This window comes from Anopheles funestus (assembly GCF_943734845.2).
Source record: "Anopheles funestus chromosome X unlocalized genomic scaffold, idAnoFuneDA-416_04 X_unloc_175, whole genome shotgun sequence".
Classification (NCBI taxonomy): domain Eukaryota; kingdom Metazoa; phylum Arthropoda; class Insecta; order Diptera; family Culicidae; genus Anopheles; species Anopheles funestus.
This window is the reverse complement of record NW_026045122.1, coordinates 22,501-29,176: the sequence shown is the minus strand read 5'-3', so window position 1 is coordinate 29,176 and position 6,676 is coordinate 22,501. Positions and strand designations below refer to the sequence as shown.

At 50.4% G+C, this 6,676-nt stretch overlaps 1 pseudogene; it reads right to left on the bottom strand.

Annotated features, from left to right (window-relative positions):
- Nucleotides 1-4,741: 4,741 nt before the first annotated feature.
- LOC125773013 (large subunit ribosomal RNA) overlaps nt 4,742-6,676 on the bottom strand; it is a 6,824-nt pseudogene continuing 4,889 nt past the window's right edge.

Here is a 6,676-nt window from a genome sequence, read left to right as displayed (position 1 = left end):
CATTTACCTAGGTACTTTTTCGGATTTTTGGTCCAACTTGCACCATTTTTGGCCCATATTTGCCCCATAGCTCCGCCGGTATCCAAGATATGGCCACACTTTCTTCTGGCCATGGGTAGATGGCACTTGTGGCTAGATTTCTTCCATGCACCACTAATCGCTACCATGTCTGTGGCCGGAGCTATTCGACGAACAACCATCGCATTCACCTTCTCGTTGCACTTCTTCGGGAATTTGGTGCAACCAAGTTTTCACTATAACTTGGTCATTTTCCGTCCATCGGACATGCGGTTTTGGGTGTCGATACTTGACACCGCGCGCTACAATATGTTCCTCCACGACCATGTGGTCCGATGCTTCCAACAGGAGCTATTCGAGGAGTACCGATTTTTCACCATTAAAAATGCTCGTTTTTGCACCAACTTTTGCCTATAACTCAGGCTGTATCGATCGGATCTTCAATCTTGAAAAAGTTTTGGATAGGTGGCATCAAATGCTACATTTCGTTCTTCCACGTCAACTTTGTCCGATGTCTAGCAAAAAAGTTATTCGCGAACCAAGTCCAGAACCCATGCAATGGCTGCCCACATTGCATACATCACGGCGGTTAACTCTCGTTACTCTATACCGAGGACTTGGTACTTTTTCAGGCATTCGTTGCTACTTCTCGGTTCATGATATTCGTTTACGGTCTTCACTAGGGCATTTGGTGCTCCTTATCGGTTCATGATATTCGTTTACGGTCTTCACTAGGGCATTTGGTGCTCCTTATCGGTTCATGATATTCGTTTACGGTCTTCACTAGGGCATTTGGTGCTCCTTATCGGTTCATGATATTCGTTTACGGTCTTCACTAGGGCATTTGGTGCTCCTTATCGGTTCATGATATTCGTTTACGGTCTTCACTAGGGCATTTGGTACTGGGCTTCCCACTTTCTACTGATCGAGCCATACTCACTTGCGTGCACCTAGCCTAGGAAGGTTTCCTATGGCTTCCCATCTTTCTACTGATCGATCCATACTCACTTGCGTGCACCTAGCCTAGGAAGGTTTCCTATGGCTTCCCATCTTTCTACTGATCGATCCATACTCACTTGCGTGCACCTAGCCTAGGAAGGTTTCCTATGGCTTCCCATCTTTCTACTGATCGATCCATACTCACTTGCGTGCACCTAGCCTAGGAAGGTTTCCTATGGCTTCCCATCTTTCTACTGATCGATCCATACTCACTTGCGTGCACCTAGCCTAGGAAGGTTTCCTTGGGCTTCCCATCTTTCTACTGATCGATCCATACTCACTTGCGTGCACCTAGCCTAGGAAGGTTTCCTTGGGCTTCCCATCTTTCTACTGATCGATCCATACTCACTTGCGTGCACCTAGCCTAGGAAGGTTTCCTTGGGCTTCCCATCTTTCTACTGATCGATCCATACTCACTTGCGTGCACCTAGCCTAGGAAGGTTTCCTTGGGCTTCCCATCTTTCTACTGATCGATCCATACTCACTTGCGTGCACCTAGCCTAGGAAGGTTTCCTATGGCTTCCCATCTTTCTACTGATCGATCCATACTCACTTGCGTGCACCTAGCCTAGGAAGGTTTCCTATGGCTTCCCATATTTCTACTGATCGATCCATACTCACTTGCGTGCACCTAGCCTAGGAAGGTTTCCTATGGCTTCCCATCTTTCTACTGATCGATCCATACTCACTTGCGTGCACCTAGCCTAGGAAGGTTTCCTATGGCTTCCCATCTTTCTACTGATCGATCCATACTCACTTGCGTGCACCTAGCCTAGGAAGGTTTCCTTGGGCTTCCCATCTTTCTACTGATCGATCCATACTCACTTGCGTGCACCTAGCCTAGGAAGGTTTCCTATGGCTTCCCATCTTTCTACTGATCGATCCATACTCACTTGCGTGCACCTAGCCTAGGAAGGTTTCCTTGGGCTTCCCATCTTTCTACTGATCGATCCATACTCACTTGCGTGCACCTAGCCTAGGAAGGTTTCCTATGGCTTCCCATCTTTCTACTGATCGATCCATACTCACTTGCGTGCACCTAGCCTAGGAAGGTTTCCTATGGCTTCCCATCTTTCTACTGATCGATCCATACTCACTTGCGTGCACCTAGCCTAGGAAGGTTTCCTATGGCTTCCCACCTTTCTACTGATCGATCCATACTCACTTGCGTGCACCTAGCCTAGGAAGGTTTCCTATGGCTTCCCATCTTTCTACTGATCGATCCATACTCACTTGCGTGCACCTAGCCTAGGAAGGTTTCCTATGGCTTCCCATCTTTCTACTGATCGATCCATACTCACTTGCGTGCACCTAGCCTAGGAAGGTTTCCTATGGCTTCCCATCTTTCTACTGATCGATCCATACTCACTTGCGTGCACCTAGCCTAGGAAGGTTTCCCTTTGGTACCGACTTCCATCTACGCACTCGATATAACCTAGGTACTTGGTACCGATGATGGTTAACACTCAAGCATTTCTTGCATCCTGCGTGCAAGGTACCAATTTTCACTTCTTAGGTACGTTTATGGGCCCGCATTTATCCAATATCGCTCCGATGGCCTTTCGCATTATTTCATCCGATAGCCCTTGCCAAAAGCTACCAAAAGTTCCTCCACGGCCATGTGTTCCGACGCTTAGTTTAGGAAATATTCGAAAAAATTCATCTTAGGAAAAATTTTCTTATTGGAAAATCACCTTAAATCGATGGCCATTTTTTGGGCAAAAACTTTAACGTCTTCCCGACTTTGCGGGAATTGCGAATTTTAGGCACCCAGAGAAAATCTTTTACTTTAAGGGGGCGGCCGCGAAGTTGCCCAAAGTCTCGGACACAAAAATTCTCAAGTTCCCCACTCTAGTAAATCGCCCTATGAGTATCTCCTGGCCCGCGAGCTCTGCGAGCGGGCCAGCTTCGGCGATTTTTGCCTTTTCGCCTAGGCGGTTCTTCTACGAAATTGGTCCACAGCTTTTGCTCAGAAAGCTAGCATTTGTTGCAACAGTTAGGTACTTGGTACCACATTTTGGTATCCATTTGGGTATTTGTGGCAACTACTCGGTACTTTGGCCCACATTTCGCTCTACTCGGGCTTCTATGGTGGTACTTGTCGGTACTTCTGGCCAACTTAGGCCAATTGGGTGCAACTTGTGGGTACTCTGTGGGTACTTTAGGGCGTATTGTGTCTTTCGGGTGAACCTTCGCTATACTTCATGGGTACTGATGGCCAACTTAGGAACATTCAGTGCAACCTTTGGGCCTAAGGAAATTTGTCCAACTCTTTGGACTTAGAAAATTTTCTGGACTTAGAAAATTTTCTGGACTTGTAAAAATTTTCAAATGTTCAATTTGGCCCACATTTCGCTCTACTCGGGCCTCTATGGTGCTACTTGGCGGTACTTTTGGCCAACTTAGGCCAACTGGGTGCTATTTGTGGGTACTCTATCGGTACTTTTGGCCAACATAGGCCAATTGGGTGCTACTTTTGGGTGCTCTATCGGTACTTTTGGCCATGTTAGGCCCATTCGGTGCTATATGTGGGTGCTCTATCGGTACTTTTGGCCATGTTAGGCCCACTCGGTGCTATTTGTGGGTACTCTATCGGTACTTTTGGCCAACTTAGGCCAACTCAGTGCTTCTTGTGGGTACTCTATCGGTACTTTTGGCCATCTTAGGCCAATTGGGTGCTATTTGTGGGTACTCTATCGGTACTTTTGGCCAACTTAGGCCAACTCAGTGCTACTTGTGGGTGCTCTATCGGTACTTTTGGCCAACTTAGGCCAACTGGGTGCTATTTGTGGGTACTCTATCGGTACTTTTGGCCAACTTAGGCCAACTCAGTGCTTCTTGTGGGTACTCTATCGGTACTTTTGGCCAACTTAGGCCAACTCAGTGCTACTTGTGGGTACTCTATCGGTACTTTTGGCCAACTAAGGCCAACGCGGTGCTATTTGTGGGTACTCTATCGGTACTTTGGGACATATTATGTCCTTCGGGTGAACCTTCTCGATACCTCATGGGTACTTGTGGCCAACTTAGGAAAATTCAGTGCAACCTATGGGCCTTTGGAAATTGTTCCAACACTTTGGACTTAGAAAATTTTCTGGACTTAGAAAATTTTTTGGACTTAGAAAAATTTTCAACTTCTGTATCTTCTTCATCATGTTCCATTTTGTGGGACTTAGAAAATTTTCTGGACTTAGAAAATTTTTTGGACTTAGGAAATTTTTCAACACTTGTAAAATTTTTGTTCCTTCTTTGAAGAAGAATACTTTCCACTATTAGCTTCTTTCTCTTTTTCTTCTTAGTTGTCTTCTTATTTTCGGTCCGAGAGCGCCGACACTTGTAAAATTATCTAAGTCCGAAGACTTTTGGAATGAACCAAAAGTCAACGAACACAATACATCAACCCTATCAACATCAAGTGGCAACCCGAAGGAAGCGCAGCGGCCAGCCCATGTACAACGCGAAGTTGTAGCATGCAACCAACCAACCGCTAACCTCCAACGGCACTCAATGTATTCGTTACACATGGGCGCACCTGCACCACACTGTCGTGACCATCCAACGAGCCGTCGGTTCGGTCGTGTGTTACAAGCACCCCATCACATAGGCATAGAGTCACCACACAGTGTTCTTCAACACTCTCGTCACATGGTGCAAGTCACGGTACGCACCACCAATGTGCACTGGTTGGCCAATTCCAGCACACACGGGGCGCGCACGCGCAAGCACTAACCACCAAGCATGGGTCGCCTGAGAGGATCGATGCGAACGCATCTCTACAACTTGAAGCTCCCAGCCTGTAGTCCCGTCGTTTGCGGGCGGTCGTAGGTGTCGAAACTAGTGATATCCACAGTCGGCAAGCTCGTCCACCGGTGTTCCCAACATGTATGGTACTAACACGTGCAGCGCGAACCCGCCCTTTGCGGCCTAGTAGTAAGCGGGGATGAGACGCCAGTGTGCCAATGGACAGCACGGACGGTTCTCGGAGGGTTGTTAGGCCCGCTAGCTTACGACCACCTAATGGGTATAAGAAGCGCTATCAGCTCGGATTGGATACGACCTTAGAGGCGTTCAGGCATAATCCAGCGGACGTAGCGTCATACCATAGTCCGTTCGAACTAGTATTGAGCCAGTGGTCCGTACCTGTGGTTCCTCTCGTACTGCACAGGAATTCCGTTAAGATAGCGACAAACAATGCACACCAGTAGGGTAAAACTAACCTGTCTCACGACGGTCTAAACCCAGCTCACGTTCCCTTGAAAGGGTGAACAATCCTACGCTTGGTAAATTTTGCTTTACAATGATAGGAAGAGCCGACATCGAAGGATCAAAAAGCCACGTCGCTATGAACGCTTGGCGGCCACAAGCCAGTTATCCCTGTGGCCGGACATCGAAGCGAGCACCGCCTCACAAGTCGCTCTGAGGCCGGTCACGAGCTCGGAGGTCCTGCTACTGGCTGAGCGGATGGCGTCGTCCAAGGCGCCAGGGTTGGACGGCATCCCGAACACTGCGGTAAAAGCAGCGATGCGGAAGCACCCGGAGGTCTTCGTGGACGTGTACAACCAGCTGCTCGAGCGAGGCGAGTTTCCTGCGTCGTGGAAGGAGGCTCGACTTGTGCTGATCGCGAAGCCGGGCAAGCAGCCGGGCGACCCGTCATCAAATCGTCCGCTGCTCATGCTGGGAGCAGTCGCCAAGGGGTTCGAGCGGGTGATCCTGGATCGACTGAACGACCACTTGGAGAACAGCGATGCTCCGCGACTGTCGCCAAGGCAGTACGGGTTCCGGCGCGGCCGTTCCACGATACAGGCCATCGAACGTGTGATCGAGAGGGGGCAGCACGCGAGGACGTTCCATCGCACCAACCAGCGGGATCCTCGATGTCTGGTGGTGGCAGCACTGGATGTCAGGAATGCCTTCAACTCCGCCAGTTGGGAGGCGATCGCGGCTGCCCTGCAGAAGCTGCAAGTTCCGGTAGCCCTCCAGAGAATGTTGCGCAGCTACTTCTCTGAGAGGAGGCTGGTGTATGAAACCAGCGAGGGACCAGTGCGGCGAACGGTCACGGCGGGCGTTCCACAGGGCTCAATCCTGGGCCCGACTCTGTGGAACGCCATGTACGACGGCGTGCTTCGGCTGGCGCTACCCGAGGGCGCTGAGGTGATCGGTTTTGCTGACGACGTCGTGGTGCTGGCGAGCGGGACGACACCGGAGGCGGCGACGCGGTTAGCTGAAACGGCGATAGGAATGATCAGCTCGTGGATGGCGCAACACCACCTGGAGCTTGCTCCGGCCAAAACCGAGCTGGTCATTGTTTCCACAATGCGGAGAGAACGCACCCGCGTTCCAGTGACGATCGACGGAGTGGAGAAGATGCCGACCCGCACGCTCAAGTACCTCGGGGTCATTCTTGAGGATCACTTGTCGTGGAGGCCACACGTTGAGCAGGCCACGTCGAAGGCGCTCCGTGTGGCGCAAGCCATCTCCAGGTTGCTTCGTAACCATGGCGGACCTAAGTGTGCGAAGCGACGGTTGCTGTCATCGGTGGTGGACTCTACTCTCCGCTATGCTGCGCCGATTTGGCATGAAGCGGTCCAGCTTCGGGCGTGTCGCAGGCAGCTGAACCGGGTGCAGGGCCTTTACGCACGGCCGGTGGCCCGCACTTTCG